Raw genomic sequence first — 16,474 nt, forward strand, 5'->3', positions numbered from 1 at the left:
AACAAGAAGTAGGATCAAAGTCTGGGGGACTTCTGAATTATTTGTTTTGAGTGGGAAAATATAGGGAATAAGTCCAATTCTGTTATAATTTGGAGGGGGCCATTTCAGATTGGGTTGCACCAAGTACAGGAAGTGAATCAGATGGTGTGGTTTGAGTTTCTCTGTTTTGAATATTTGATATGGATTTAACCTGTTGTCCTCATCCAGCCTGTGCAGGATCTGAAAGACAGGTACTATCACAAGGGCGGGAAAAGGTGGCTGCATCCTTTATCAATACGTACCCCGCACGTGTGGGCTTCCTCTTTGTTTTATAAAGTGAGTGAGGGAGTCAGCATTTAGATTTGAAATATTTTGTTCTACCAAATTTTAATTATCATGTTTTTAATGATGGGATATGGCCTCCAAATCTAGCAGAGCTATTAGACGGTTTTACTTCAAGATAATCTGTTGCAATTATTTTTGTTCAGTTCTTCAAATTGTCTCGATCTTATTGTTTATCTTCGGATGGAACAATGTAAGGGGAAATGAGTTTGAATCAGCTGGGGAAGATTAATAATAGTTGCTTCCAACCCCACTACCTCCCCCTGCATCAGCACCATTTAATGACCACCAACCTATTGTCACTGTCTCTATGCCATACACAAACCCTGCAAAAACAAGTAATGTTTCCTCTGTTTTAAGATAGGGAAACTGAAGCCCCCAAAGTGTAAGTGATTTCAGCTCAAGGCTGAAGCTAGGATTCAAAATCAGACACATTAGCCTTTGACACTTGTCTCATTCCCAACACATCCCAGCCCAGACCTCCTTCTTTCATGAAGCCAGGCTGACTTTTGCCGAAGAGCAGGGGCAGTGGGGAGCGGGCACCACTTGCATTAAATGCATCTGGACCATTTTGCTCCAGAGTTTATGAAGGGCTGGGGCTCCTCTTATTTGAAACTCTTCTGATCTTTTGATATTAGAAAGAGTTCCCTCTCCCCACCCCACCCCAAACTTCAGGGCTAGATGGCACATCAGGGCAACAAGGTCCCTTATAGTTTTAGCCCTGGTTTCCTCCTGAGCCTAGGCATTACCCTGAGAGGTAGTAGAGAGCTCACACTGGTTGTGGACACAAAATTGTTTACTTTGAGCAAGTCACTTAGTGTCTCTGAGCTTCAGTGTCCTTGAAATGAGACTAATAAAATCCCCTTGAAGGAGAGGATATAATGATAAAACAATTTATTGAGTGGTAATGCCTAGAAAGGTCCATCTAGTCAAGGCTATGGTTTTTCCAGTGGTCATGTATGGATGTGAGAGTTGGACTGTGAAGAAAGTTGAGCGCTGAAGAATTGATGCTTTTGAACTGTGGTGTTGGAGAAGACTCTTGAGAGTCCCTTGGACTGCAAGGAGATCCAACCAGTCCATCCTAAAGGAGATCAGTCCTGGATGTTCATTGGAAGGACTGATGCTGAAGCTGAAACTCCAATACTTTGGCAACCTCATGCGAACAGTTGACTCATTGGAAAAGACCCTGATGCTGGGAGGGATTGGGGGCCTGAGGAGATGGGGACGACAGAGGATGAGATGGCTGGATGGCATCACCGACTCGATGGACATGAGTTTGGGTAAACTCCGGGAGTTGGTGATGGACAGGGAGGCCTGGCACGCTGCGATTCATGGGGTCACAAAGAGTCAGACACGACTGAGCGACTTAACTGAACTGAATGCCTAGATTAATGCATGGAACATATAAGCACTCCCTAAACCAGGATATTAATTAACTGAGTAAATAAGCATAATGATAGTCCCCTCTGAGGCTGATAATAACATTGAGACATACAGTGAAGGCCAAAGGGCTCTGTCAGTGAAACTCCCCAGACGCACATATGGGATGATTACAGGTGATCACGTGGATGTGGATGCCAAGACCCTGAGCAAGGAAGTAATTTGTTCAGGGTTCCTCTTGTAGTGAGGAGCGGATGTGTTACCCTTCCCCTGAACCTCGCAGCCTGCTCCTCAAAGCCCTTGCAGGGGCAGGAGGGAGCTGACAGCCAGGAGGTGGGGAGGCTGTCCTGAGCCCAGTACCTCCCAGGACAGAGGAGATGAGACAAAGAGAGCGCAACCTTTCACTGGAGTGGTAGACGCCCAGCACTTTAAAGGACTGAGAAGGCAAGAGGCTCAGGCTTATTTAAATAATCCACATCTTGTAAAGTGAGAGACAAAAAAGTAGTTAAAACTCAGCTAACATTTGTCAGCTCCCGGAGCAGCCCCAGCTTTCACTCGGACGACTAGGAAGGCGGTGTGCTGCGGGAGCGGTGACTGATGAGTGTAATATGCTCCAGCAGCTCCAGGCTGAGCAGTTATCGCATTAGCTCCCACGGCCTGAAGCCTGATGCATGGATTCAATCCACCGCACGTGGCGGCGGACACGAGGGCGCCTCTCTCCAGACACCTCTGAGGGCCGAGGGCGGGGCCAGTGAGGAAGTGCTCAGGGGGGTGGGGGAAGGGCAGGGGATGTGGGCTGGACGGCCGCCACCCATGCTCACCCGGTGTACCCGGGGCTGGAAGCCCACCAAGCAAACGGACTTTTCTATAAAAAACAGAGCATCCCTCCATGAAAAGAGTGCAGTGGTCATTGTGATAATGAAATAAGATTGCAGGTATTTTTACTGTATTTTTCAGACAAATAATGCTCTTATTGTCTCTATAACTTAATAAATGAAAAGCATGAAAATGGATCATTTCTCTTAGTATATAATTTCCCGATGGATGAAGCACCCTCTGAACTCTGCAATGGTGGTATCGGTGGAGAAAAGTCAGCCTTTGGATGATTCAGAGGACTCCTGGCAATTGCAAACATGCCCACAATCTTCAGAGATACAAGTTTTTTTTAATTTCATAAAATAAATGTTGAGCCAGAACCGTTAAAAAAATATATATAGCATTCCTTCACCTGGTTGGCCCCGTTTGTTCCATTTAAGATGCAGTGGGTGAGGCAATCAGGGGGTAAGTAAGTAATACCATAAATGTCTGGAAACTGCTCATTTTTATTTAAAACATTTTTTTTTTCATGCTTCTGGCTTCTTTTTCTTTGGAGTTTTGAAGTTACTAAAATCTTCTCATTTAGTATTGTCAAAACCTTCGGCTCACTCAGACAAAAGGAGCTTGGACTAGTGGAGAGAACATTTGATTAGGAACTCAGAGACTAAACTAGCTCTGTGATCTTGGGCAATTTCACTCTTTCAACAAATATTTAAAGCCCTCATTATATGCAGGGGATCCTGCCAGATGCTACAGAAGACGCCAAGATGTACAAAAACAGTCCCTGCCCACAGGTGTGTACAACCCCCTTCTGTGTCTCCCCTTCTTTATCTGAAAATGGAGACTCACAGGCTATGTCCAATTTCCCCAATTAGGTTGTGGTTAGAACCAGGCACAAAAGCACTGAGCTCAGTGCCTGGTCCACAGAAAGCTCTCAGCACATCCAGCAATGACATTGAAAGTGACTTCACTTCTCTCTTCTCCTTTTGTATGCAGTGTCTCGTTAACCAACATGGCATCAAGATGTGACTGTTCACTTTCCATTTAAAAAATAACAAAAAGCAACAAGACATTATTTATAACACTGTTTGCTTATTCAAGGATACAGACTTTAGGAACCAAGCTTTAAGCCTGAGGAAGTTGGCAACGGGGACAGGAGGGGCAGACCACTCCCTCGTTCTGCAGGTGCAGAGGCCTGCCTGCCAGCATTACTCTGCTTTCATGCCATTAAAAATATATAATGTCCAGAAAGTGAAGAAGAAATGCAGTCTCAAATTATCCTAAGAAAAAAAAATCTAGGTCAGAGAAGGACCCCTGAGAAAAATCACTACTGCCTGCCGACCTCTTTTCATCATCTGGGAAGGAAGGGAGAGGTCAGAGGAGGCTGCTCAGTGACTGCTGCAGTGGGTGGGCTGTGGCTCTCTGCATTTCTCCCTGATGCATCGCTGTGCAGGAGCAGCGATGGTCTCAGAGCCCCAGATCAAGGCACCGAGGGGTCTGAGCACAGCCAGAAAGCCGGGCCCACGCTCGGGGATCAGGGTGAAAAAGGCTCTCACAGAAATGGTTTCTCAGCCAGCATTGATTGTCCACAGGGTGGGAGTGAGAATCTCAGCAGGCTCCTCAGAGAAAGAAGGGGAGTGCCCTGGATTCGGAGTCGTGGCTTGGTTGGCATCAGAGTAAAGGACAAAGCTCAGGAAATGGCTGCTTAGCCTATAAGTCACTGGTTACTCTTTCATGTACTGAGTACTTCAGGATCACTCTGGTTGACCTTTCCTGCTCAAACATCACAGGTCAGCTCAGGGGGAACCTGAGGGTCACCCAGGCACAGCCACCCAGGAGGGAAGCTTCGATCTGTCCTCACAAGAAAGACAGCCCCTGTGTTGGGGTGGGGATGGGGGCGAAGGTGGCAGTCAGTGCCTCAAGAAGTCAGGAGAAGGAAGCTGTGTTCGCTGACACTTCTTTGCCTCTCCAGCCTCACAGACAGAGCCCTTAAGGCCTTGCACAGCCAGCAGAGGCTGAAGACAGAGCAATGGGTTGTGGGTCACGTAGGATAAGGCCAAAGGTGAGCTGGAGCATGTCCCCACCCCACACCCCATTCAGATACAAAGTGTTGCTTGGCTTACACTCAGGGTCGCAGGAACGATGGCATCAGAACCTATGTCTTCCTTCCAAGAGTCTTCCTTCGCTGAAGTGATGCTGAATCCTGGGATGCAGCCTGCCTGGGCCAGCAGCACCTCTGACCACGGGGACACTTTAAAGACAGCCCCTACGGGGCCAATTAGCACAGAGGTGCTAATTGCTCTAAGGTGACAGGGTGGGAGGGTCTACTTGTGCAATATCCTTCACACTCAGAATAGTGGGAGGCACGGCTATGGCATGAGTAGAATGACAATAAAATTTATCATCCAAATGGGTACACCTTTGAAAGGGAAAAGCACATTACTAATAATTATTTCAGGACAACAGGTGTAAACTGAGTCATTTGGGGCTGTAGTAGATGCTGTAGTATACCATCCAAATTCCTCCCATCTGGACCAAGACATTCATCTTCCCATTGCGGATGACTTCAGCATTGCCCGCAGCTGGAAGAAGGTTACGCCACCTTCTCAAGGATAATACCCACTGAAGGCTGGATGACATAGCCTAACCCCTTTGCCTCCGTTTGGAACAAATCTGAATGGCCGCTCTAGCCCCAGAGCTCACCGTGGGATTGGCTGAGGCCTTGTTGTGACTCATTGCCCTTCAGTGTCTCCTTCTGCCTAATCAGCTTCCTTCATCCCTCATGGTGTTCTGGCTGCAAGAACTCTCCATTAACCTACTCACAGCTCTTCATGTCAGAGTGTATTTCCTGGGGAACCCAACCTAAAACAGTTGGTACCACAAGTTGCCTGAGGAAGTTGACTCTAAAATGAGAATGTGGGGCCAGATCCCCTACCTGCTGGCTGACGTGTGGATTTGGGGAGCCCCTGGCATGCTGGGACAGTTCAGTTGCTAAGACTGTTACTGGTGGTGAAACGGGATAGAGGACTGGTGGAAGGGATGTCCCAGCAGGTATGGTCTCCCTGGTGTTTAAGGGGCTAAGGAAGTCAGCCCCTTAATTATGAGGACTGGGATCAAAGGGCTGTCCCAAAGAGCCATGCCTGCATTGGAGAAATATAAGGAAAGACTGAGAATGACTAATTACCAATTTAAGGCAAAGTATGAGAGCGAGAGGGCTTCTCGGCAGCATGTAAAGAATTTTCATCTCCTGCATCTGCAGGGCAGAAATTGCTTAGGAGCAGGCTCAGAGCTTAATCTTAAAGGCAGCTGAGCTTCAGAGATGGTGGAATTCTTGACCTCAACAATACTACAATGTCATAGTTGTCATGGTTGGGAAGGAATGAGACCTTGACACAGGACAGGGACATCTGGGCCAACATACCTGAGAATCATGAACTTCCTGCACCTGCTGAAGCAACCACTCCTCCCTACCTGAAGGCTACTACCCTCCTTTGCTTAAAAATATAGGAACCTCTGCTTTGCAAGAGAACAAGTCCCTGGTTCTTTTCTTCTACCCCAGGATCTAGTCCCACTTCCCGTCCAGGTCACCAGACCAATAATGAGGGTTAATTCACATCCCCAAAACACACAAACCCTGGGTGGGGGAAGCGTGGGGCCTATTAAGGGGAGAATAGGACTATATAACAAAGGAAGCACACAGCCTCCCCAGCATGTCTCAATAGAAGCCTAGAGAACCTGCCCTGGGACTGGATTCCAGATCAACAGGGACAGAACGTAAAGTTGGTGAAGGAAGAATTTATTGCAATGGAAGCACTCTGCAGTGACGCCAGACTTAACACCCTGGCAAGGACCCCCGGAGGTGGTGCTAATATGTTGTGTGCTTTGTCTTAGAGACCCAGAAAAAAAAGTGAAGTGGAAATTCTAAAGCTTCATGGAGGAAGGGTTGCAAGGGCTCAGCCATGCCAGAGAGGCCATACTATATGAGACCAGAAAGCCCGCCAGTCGACTGTTCTGTAAAAGAGTCTGCCAGACCCTCCACTTGCCAAAGTGATAGGAGTGGTGATGAGCACCAACATCACTGAGAAGCCCAGTGGTCCTCTCAGGCCAGGGCTGATGGTAGGAGATGCTGGTATAGGAATGGGCTCCCTGGTAGAAGCGTGGGAACAATAGAAACTTAATGTAACAGAGACCAGCTGATGGCACATCAGACCATCAGCAGCAAGGGAAGTGTAATTTTCTTAATGAGTGACAAGGATGGAGTGACAGTTAAGAGGCTTACCCCACAGAGCTATGGAGCTATCATTAATTGAAAATAGCTGTTTTAAGGGGATTATATAAGCAGCAAACAAGGGTATTAATTGATCTGCACAATAACAAGAAATCCAAGATGAATGTTCAGGAGGCTGAGGGCAGCTGCCCCAGTGAAAAAAAACCATGATCCTAAGTTGGAGCCACATTAGACTGAATGTGGAAAATGTTTCACAGTTACAGGCCAGAATGCTACTGTGATCAACCTTGAGAATTCAGAAACAAAAGGACAGCTGATATGGGATGACTGATGGAAGGGATAGAAAGAGAGGGGATGTTGTAATAACCTTACCAGCCACACTAAGAAGAGAATCAATACAGAGTCAAACACATTTGTTAAACTTACCAGTAGAGGACTGTATCTAGTGCTTTGGGTATGTTGCAGGGGACCAGTGGGGTGGCAGAGGAAGTCAGTGAGCAAACCTCCATCTGTCGAGGCAACAAATAATGTTTAAAGTTAATGACTGAAGAATTACTCATATAAGCTGTTCAGTGAGAAGCATGGAGGTAACTACTAGGAAACTAATTAAAAACAATACCCACCTTCCCAGACCTCAGTGGGCAGACATGATTGTCTTTGGGTTGAGGAAATAAGTGGAGAGAAGTGGAAAAAAGGCTTTGCCTATTGTTTTTCTTTTATAAGCTCATATATACTCTTATTTTTCATCAGGTACATGTATCATTGGGGAGCATTTTTAACTAATAGTGAAAAAGATAGAAAATGGACAATCCTCTTATTGTCAAGCCATAGATGTTCAATAGCATCATCAGCATCTATGTTGCTGATGCAGCAACAACAAAAAAATGGAATGATCACATGGAATTTGTTACATTGTCTTCATAAGAGTGAATTTGTTAATAAAAGCTGAAGAGAGAACTACGAAGCATTTAGCTTCAAATTCAAAGAGAAAGGGTGGTTTAGAACTGAAGTGTCAGTGCCAACAGATTGACCGTGTGTCAGATAAGCACTGCTTCAAGTCCGTTCTTGGGATATAAAGATCAGGTAGCAGTTGTTGGGCTAGAATTGGCCCTACAGCGAATGGTCCAGTCCATAGTGGGTTCAAGGTGAATGTTTTGGGGTCCAGAGAAAACTCCCTTTATGTGATAGGGGACTGGGAGCTGTTAAGGTTGTAAGATCTCTTTCCTCCAACTTCAGGGAGTACTTCAGTGATGGAACAGGAGGCACAAAATCAGGTGGCCTCAGCTGGATGAGAATCCTTCTTTCTGCCCCTTGCAGGTTGTGTGACTCCTAGCCACACAACAAGCCTCAGTTTCTCCATCTGTAAAACAAAGTTAACAAAACCTCCTCCCAGAGTAGCCCAGAGAATAAGAAGAACTGCATGATGCACAGCATCACACAAGCTAAGTGTGAGGAGTGGGTGTAGGGGTCTCCCATCATCCAGCTTCAAGAGGGCCCTGGAATGGAGAACACCACCAAATCTGTGAGGAAAAAAGACTCTGAGCAGCTGGGAGAGGGCAGCAGCAGGACCAAAAGGGCAAAGTGAAAAAGAGGCCATCCAACGGTGTCTCTGAATCCAGACAGCATCCTGTTAGTTACCTGGCTGGGGTGCCTCACAACTTCATATATTATCAAAGGGCACTGAATCATAGAGAATCACAGAGAATGGCTCTTTGTATTAATTTTATTTCCCAGGACAACCCAGCTTGACTCTCCATCGGTTTTCAGCATGACCCTGATTTCTACTTAATTTTTCAGTTGGATGCTAGAGGCAGAGAGAGGTTAAGTGATTTGCCCATAAGACCTTGGCGTGGTTGCTTTTTATAGGGGTGATGTCTCGGTGGCTGCTTCAGGGCCTCTTCCACATTAATCCTTCAGCGAGGTTCAGGAGAAACTGTGAGGCTTGGGGCCAGACCCACATGGGTATTGCAGTCCCCTCTGAACAGAAAGCCCAGCTTATCATGCTTTCCAAGTCACAGTATCTCCAAGTCACTAGGGGTTAAGTGACACCTAGCTCACCAGACCACTGAAAGGCCATAGCAGATGCGTAACTGTCCTCAGTAATGCCTGGAATACCAAAAAGGAACTCAGCATGTGGTGTGTTATTTTTGTCATCACCATACAGACCCTTACAGTTATCAGATTCTTTCAAATTCCTTACCTTTGTGGTTTCTTTATAGACTTGATTTCACAGACCAGTAAGATTTCCACAAAGAAGGAACCAAAATAGAGTCGACAACTTTTATTTTGCTGAGTAAGGTCATTAAAGGCAAACTACTAATCATTAGCAGCACACTTTCATAAGAGAAGGGGTATTTCAACACATACACACATGAACAGAAATAGCATATTAGAATAAAGGATAATATTTTTAAATTGGGAGTAAATTATTTAAGAATAAAGGATAGTCTTTAAAAGTTGGGAATAAAACATTCCCTGTTATTATTTTTCTTATTTCTTCACAGGTTGGTAAAAACTTTGTCATAAACTGACTCCATACATCTGCACCTGGGAACCACGGCCTCAGTTTCCTTTGAACTCAAAACAACAAACAAGGTAGATGAGGAAATGATTGCAGCATCGTTTCCATTTTACAGGTGAGAAAACTGAGTCAAGGAGAGGGGAACTAACTTTTGATGTTTCTTGGAGCTCTAAGTATCTGTTCTATTATTACCGTCATTTTCATCATCATCAGAACCCTTAATGGATGTTTCCCAAGTGCCAGATGCTGTCTTAAGCCCCTTATGAGCATCATCATCTAATCTCATCCTCACCACAGCCTTGTGACTGGGGGTGCTGTTATCCCCACCTGGATAATGAGTACAGTGAGGTTAGAAAGGTGAAGTAGCCTGCCCAAGGTCACGCAGCTGGTACGTGGCAGAGCCAGGATTCAAGCCCAAGTTTACATAACTCCAGAGTTGCTGGGTTTTACAACTTATCTATTCCAAGGTCACCCCTGGGAAGAAGGAAATTTGGCTCTGGGTCCCCAGCTTTGTGACTCCTGGCCCACTGCTCTTCCCCATCGTGAAAGGTCCAAGGAGCCTGCAGAGAGCAGAAGTCTCTGCCTCTCCCTGCAGCTCCCATCTGTCCTGAGACACTGCCACTTGACACCATTGCCTTTGATTAGTAGGAACCTGGGACTGGGAATCAGAAGCCAAGTGAGGAATCCAGAGTAATCTTCCCTGACGTTGGCTGTCAGGTTTCGTTATCAGCAGTGAACCCAGAGCTCTCGCCTCTTCTTTCCAGGAAGCATTCAGCCAGGCAAGGCAAAGAAGCTGTTAGCTTACTACTACTCTTCACGCATGGACTCTAGCAGATTTGGAGGGGTGGGGTGGTCAGGGGTGAGACAGATGGGGTGGAGCTCTCCAACGCTACTTGGAATCTCTGGATGGATGGGCAGATCCGGCTCAAGAGGTAAAGAATGACATATAGAATGTGAGTTGTTCGTAATCTTCTACTTAACAGAGAGTTAGTTAGGGGCAGCATCGCCCTGACAGCAGGCAGTGCAAGTCTCTTCCCTTCCACCTGCCCTAGATGCCCCCGTGCAGGTCTCCCATCAGCCCCAGGGTGAGGGTCCACAGCCCGAGGGGTGCCCAGCAGGAGCCCACAGGCCCCTTTCTCGACCATGCTCTGGGTACATGGGGACACAGAGTTCCTGTTCACAGAGCCTGGAGCCAAGTCCGGGACCTGAAATGCCAACTTAAAGAGGTCAGCTGCTGCTGCTGCTGCTGCTAAGTCGCTTCAGTCGTGTCCAACTCTGTGAGACCCCATAGACGGAAGCCCTCTCAGAGTGTGGCTTAAACATGAAAAGAAGAGTGTCATTTTTTTTTGTTTTTTTTTTACCTTTTTATTTTGTGCTGGGTTATAGCCGATTAACAATGTTGTGACAGTTTCAGGCGCACAGAGAAGGGACATAGACATGTACCCATTCTCCCTCTAACTCCACTCCCATCAAGCCTGCCACATGACGTTGAGCAGAGTTTCATGTGCTAGACAGGGGTTATCCATCTTAAATATAACAGTGTGTACGTGTTGATCCCATACTCCCTAACTCTCCCTTCTGCCATCCTTTCCCCGGGGAATCATCAGATTGTTCTCTAAGCCTGTGAGTCTCCTTCTGTTTTGCAAGTTCATTCATATCATTTCTTTTTAGAGTTCACATATAAGGGATATCATACACTGTGTCTTCTTCTCTGTGATTTAGTCCATTCAGTATGATAGTCTCTAGGTCCATCCATGTTCCTACAAATGGCATTATTTCATTCTCTTTAATGACTGAGTAACGTTCCATCATCTATATGTACCACTTCTTCCACCATACGACCCTGAAATCCTATTCCTGGGCGTATATCTGGAGAAGAAAATGATCTGAAAGGATACATGTACCCCAGCGTTCACTGTAACACCATTTACAATAGCCAGACCTGGAAGCAACCCAAATGTCCAATGACAGAGGAATGGAAACTAAGAAGATCATTTTAAAGTCTGTCTGCAGGTTGAACATTATGTTCCTTACCCGCCCCACTCACCCGGCCCCGTTCCACCACATAGTCAAGGGCTCACACCCTCCCACTCCCAGCCCTTCTGTACCAGCGCCAGCCAGAGAATGGATGTTTGAATACATTTAAATCTCTAAATAAATTTAACATAATAGATTTTGACCTTCAGGTCCCTAGGTTCAGTGGAGGATAGTGGGGGTGACACATGACCTGAAAGCAAGAAGATTCAGTGCAACATATGCTATGACTTTCACCTGCCAACCGTGTGCCATCCAGAAAGGAGCTAGATTCTGCCTCTCCAGAGAAGTTGAACAGATGCCAAGAACAGACCTCGAGAACTTGGCATCTGGGAGTCTTTCAATGAAGGGGCTCTGATCATCCATGTTATAGCAACATTCCCCTGGCAATAAACTAGTCTCACTGGTTATTCCCTCATTCATTATGGCCACTGATACTCCAAAATTGAGGTCCATTTTGTTATGTTGTTGTCTGGTTTTGATTGTTTTAACTGTAACCCCATCTTCAGCAGGGGCTGTTGTCTGGGAACATTCCACGTGCCTTGGTTTATGAAGAGGTCTCCAGGGTGGTTCTGTATTCACTTCTGCTAGAGCCATTGGGTTTCACTGGCTCTGAGCTGGGGTGTTTTTTTTGTGGGGGTGGGGGTGGCAGTGAGGGGTTTGCCATGCCATTTGGCATGTGGGACTTAATTCTTCAACCAGGGATCGAATGCTTTCTGCATCAAAGGTATGGAGTCTCTATCACTGGATCACCAGAGAAGTCTTGAGCTGTTTTTGATGTTAATTTCTTGGTCTTGGGTTTCTGCATGCCATGGACACAGGTGTATTATGGCCCAAGCTTGGTTTTCCAGTTTCTTTCACTTCACTTTCCCAGCAGAATATCAGCTTCCTCACTCTTAACTCAGGATGGTGAGTGCATTTTCTCCAGTCTGTTTCAGGGACAGAGTACTCTTCATTTACTTTATCCTCAATTCACATACCAGTAGAGTCCAGGAGAGATGCTTGTTCCTTTAAGATTTGACAGTAACAGGAGTGACACTTAAGAGCTAGGATCATGTGCTGAAAAATTCTGAATTACACTGATCAGTTTTTCCAGAAAAAGAGTGGAAGAATAAAATCTGATATATAGATGTTACACTATATTTTTAATTAAGCTAATTTTGTGATTTAAAAATGAATTATTTACTTTCTGATTACCGTCTTTCTTCCTCCCTCTCCTTCTCTTCTTACCCACTTTTCTTCCTCCCTTATTTTCCTTCCTTCTATTTTTCCTTCTCTTGTCTTCTTTCTCTGCCTTTTCTCTTCCTCAGCCTTAATAGTAAGATCTTCATTGATATCATCTTTCTTTCTGCTTTTGTAAAAACTTGAGGGCATATTTATAACCATATAGATCAGTTTCGCTAGTCCCCCCTAGTCATTTAATTTTTTCCTACATTTCCTTCCTCCCTTCTTTTTATAATGCAGAACAACCCAAAAAACAAATGAACAGCAAGCCAAATAATCTATTTATCTATTTATTTTGAGATGGGAAAGAAAGCACCGACTAAGACACCTCTCTGTGTCCTTCTTCACACACCTCGTTAGCCAGGGTTGTGGAGGGACCTTTTTCTCCTGGGTTTCCAGCACAGTACATACTTTGGCTACATTTTAAGGGCCTCAGGAGATGGAAATGCCCTGCATTTTCTTAAGGGTGAATTTCCCATAAAATAATCTCTTTGGGAATGAAACACCTCTTCCCCTCAGTGCCTGTGTTTTACACCACCTTAAGCTATCCTCCTCCATTTGGGATCAAAGCACAGTAAATTGCTGGGAACATAGCTACACCCCCAACTCCATGTGCTGCTTGAACAAGATTCCATTTTCTCCAACCACATGCCACCCCCATCTAATTTTCTTTCTCTTCAGGAAACAATCCCTGCCTACCTCTTGGATCAGTGTGTCATGGTTTTTCCCCCAAGGATGACATGGACAGAGTCTTGATACTAGGAGGGAAGGGACAGAGAATTCTTGACTTTTTGAAAGCCTTTTCTGAAAGCTTATGTGGAGCCAGGATCTTCCTTGGAGAGCTCGGTTATTATGAAAAACAATGGTGGGAATTTCCCACCGAGCAGGTGTCAGCCTCCCTGGGACACATCCCTAGGTGCGTGGGAAGTGGATACTGCCACCTCCCAAGTCACACTCAGAGCACTTCTATATTTAAACCAAAGATTATGGCTATGACCCACACGCCCAACTATCCCTCTTCTGGTTTTATCCTTGGGAGCGCTGACGTCCAAGAGGGAGACTGACTGCAGAGTTAGGTGGTGACTCATCGCCACAACCTCTCCTGACACCTCAGTTCAGTTCAGTTCAGTTCAGTCACTCAGTCGTGTCCGACTCTTTGCAACCCCATGAATTGCAGCACGCTAGGCCTCCCTGTCTAGCACCAACTCCCGGAGTTCACTGAGACTCACGTCCATCGAGTCAGTGATGCCATCCAACCATCTCATCCTCTGTCGTCCCCTTCTCCTCCTGCCCCCAATCCCTCCCAGCATCAGAGTCTTTTCCAGTGAGTCAACTCTTCGCATGAGGTGGCCAAAGTATTGGAGTTTCAGCTTTAGCATCAGTCCTTCCAATGAACACCCAGGACTGATCTCCTTTCACTCCTGTCTAATTTGCATTACTCCCAAATTCCCGACCCCCAACACCCAGAACATTGTGTTGTTCCTCCATATCTCACAGAATGTTTGGAAACAAAACGCATTTTAATTTGTTTGGCTTGCACGTGCACCTGCATGTCTCCATTTCCTCCAGAAAGTCATTTTAGGAAGAGGTGGGAGGATGGATTACAAAATCAAACAAGCAATTATCAGGTATTACAGCTCCTCAGAGTTTGGTAATCCTGCATTGACGTGTCCTGTGATGAAAGAGAAGAATGTAGGAAACCAAAAATGCTGTGGGTGGGGACTAGGGATGAAATCATGTTGCCTAAGCATCATTTTGAGGAATGTATTAAAAAAAAAAAACTTGGTTTACAAATAGATTAAATTAAGTGAAGCGGTTATTTATATTACACATCTAACCTAAGAATGTCTTTAAAAATTTGACATGGCCAGACATCCACTTACTAGCTAGTTACATAACCTCTGTTAGCCCCACATTCCTCATGAGTAAAATAAAGCTATTTATCTTTCTCATATGGTCAAATTCAGGACATTGGGCTGTGACTCAGCCATGGTGAGGGTCCTGGTCACTTTGGGTGAGCTAAGGTCATCAGCCAGACAGAGACAGGCTCCCTCATCAGAGGAGGACAGCCAAGACTGTTTAGCCTTCTGAGGCTTGGGCAGTCTTGAATGATTCCCCACCAAGGAGATAGGAGGTTGACCAAGCTTTCACTCTCCCCTTGCAGGAATGATCACAAAGGGCAGATTGACAAGGATCGCTATGGGACACTCCTAACAAATTTTGCCTCTGCTTGAATCTCCCAGCACAAGGAACTCACCACTTCCCAAAGCAGCCCACACCATGATCCTTGCTTTCAGTGACTTGAAACACGCTACCTTCTCCCCTGCAGGGCTCTGAAGAAGCAAGCCAGCCCCTCGTCCACACATAGATCTCCATTCAGATACTTGAAGGCAGTTCCCATGCCTCCCCTTCATCTTCTCTGCTTCAGGATCTGTCTTCCTCCAGCTGCTCCTGATGGAACCTCATTTCAAGCATGAACAAAATACGAGCTGGGTATTCCCCCACCAGGGATATGTTAGGAATCTGATGAAACTGCCATTATTAATAAGCATCCATCTCGAGTGAGTGGTGGTGACATCATCTTCATGAAGAATGGGCCCCTTGTGATGCTCCATCTACAGGTCCTGCATCCCCAGGCAAGGGCCACAGCCATAGGATACAGTGAGTGTCAGGAGAACCTGTGTTCTGATAGATCCTCCCCAGCACATCCCAGACAGGAAGTCAGGTAGGAACTAGAAAGATCCTGTGTGTCTACCCCTTCCTTCCTTCTTTTCTTCCTTCTTCCTTCCCTCCCTCCACTGTAGTCACTCTGAACTCCCCCAGGCTCCCTGTCTTTGCGTCCTCAGACAAGCCTGGGCCTTCATCTTGTTTTCCTCTCCTCTTGATGACTGCCAAGCCACTGTCCCCCTGGGATTCTGTCCTCCTTCTGTCAGCCTGGCTCCTGTCCCCACCATTTTTATCCACCCATCTCCATGCAAACACACAGTCTCTGAGTCCTAAAGGACGTCATTGCTCAGCACACCAGGAAACCATTGACATGGGAAAAGTATAGTCAATAATTATGTACTATCTTCATATGGTGACAAGTCATAACTATATTTAGTGTGGTGATCATTTTGAGGTCCTTTTATAGGAGATCAAACCAGTCAATCTTAAGGGAAATTAACTCTGAATATTTGTTGGAAGGACTGAGGCTGAACCTGAAACTCCAGTATTTTGGTCATCTGATGTGAAGAGCTGACTCATTGGAAAAGTCCCTGATGCTGGGAAAGATTGAAGGCAGAAGGAGAAGAGGGCATCAGAGGATGAGATGGCTGGATGGCACCACCGATGCAATGGACATGAACTTGGGCAAACTTCGGGAGATGGTGAAGGACAGGGAAGTATGGCGTGCTGCAGCCCATGGCTCGCAAAGAATCAGACATGAGTGGGCGACCGATTAACTGTTGGCATGACTTAACAACAATATTTTGAGGTGTATAGAAATATCAAATCACTATGTTATAAAAAAGAAAAAGAAAGAAAAATGCCAGGAAGATCTCACAGTGCTAGGAACATCTGTTCCCAGAGGTCCTTCAGAGACAGAAAATGTTAACTGCATCAGGCTTCCATCCTCTTATTCCAAGGGGGAGAATCCTGCCTGATAACTCAGACAGTCAGGGTTACAGGAAGGAAAATGGCCACCTGGGGATCTGGGAACAAATGTTATTGCAGGGCAGCTGGCCAGTGACCGGTCATGAAAACAAGGGGCCAGGATGGAGTGGGGGACTCAAATGACCTCAGTAGCACCAATGCATCCTGAGCCAGTGACCCTAACTCACTTAGAAATTCAGCCTCACACTGACCTGGCTCAAGTTTACATATTTCACATGCCATTGTACAGTGTGAGTGCTGTGTGTGTGGCAGGTGGGGAGGGGAGAGGGTGGGGGGGGGGGTGTGTGTGTGTGTAT

The sequence above is a fragment of the Bos taurus genome, chromosome 1 (assembly GCF_002263795.3).
Source record: "Bos taurus isolate L1 Dominette 01449 registration number 42190680 breed Hereford chromosome 1, ARS-UCD2.0, whole genome shotgun sequence".
NCBI classification, from domain to species: Eukaryota; Metazoa; Chordata; class Mammalia; order Artiodactyla; family Bovidae; genus Bos; species Bos taurus.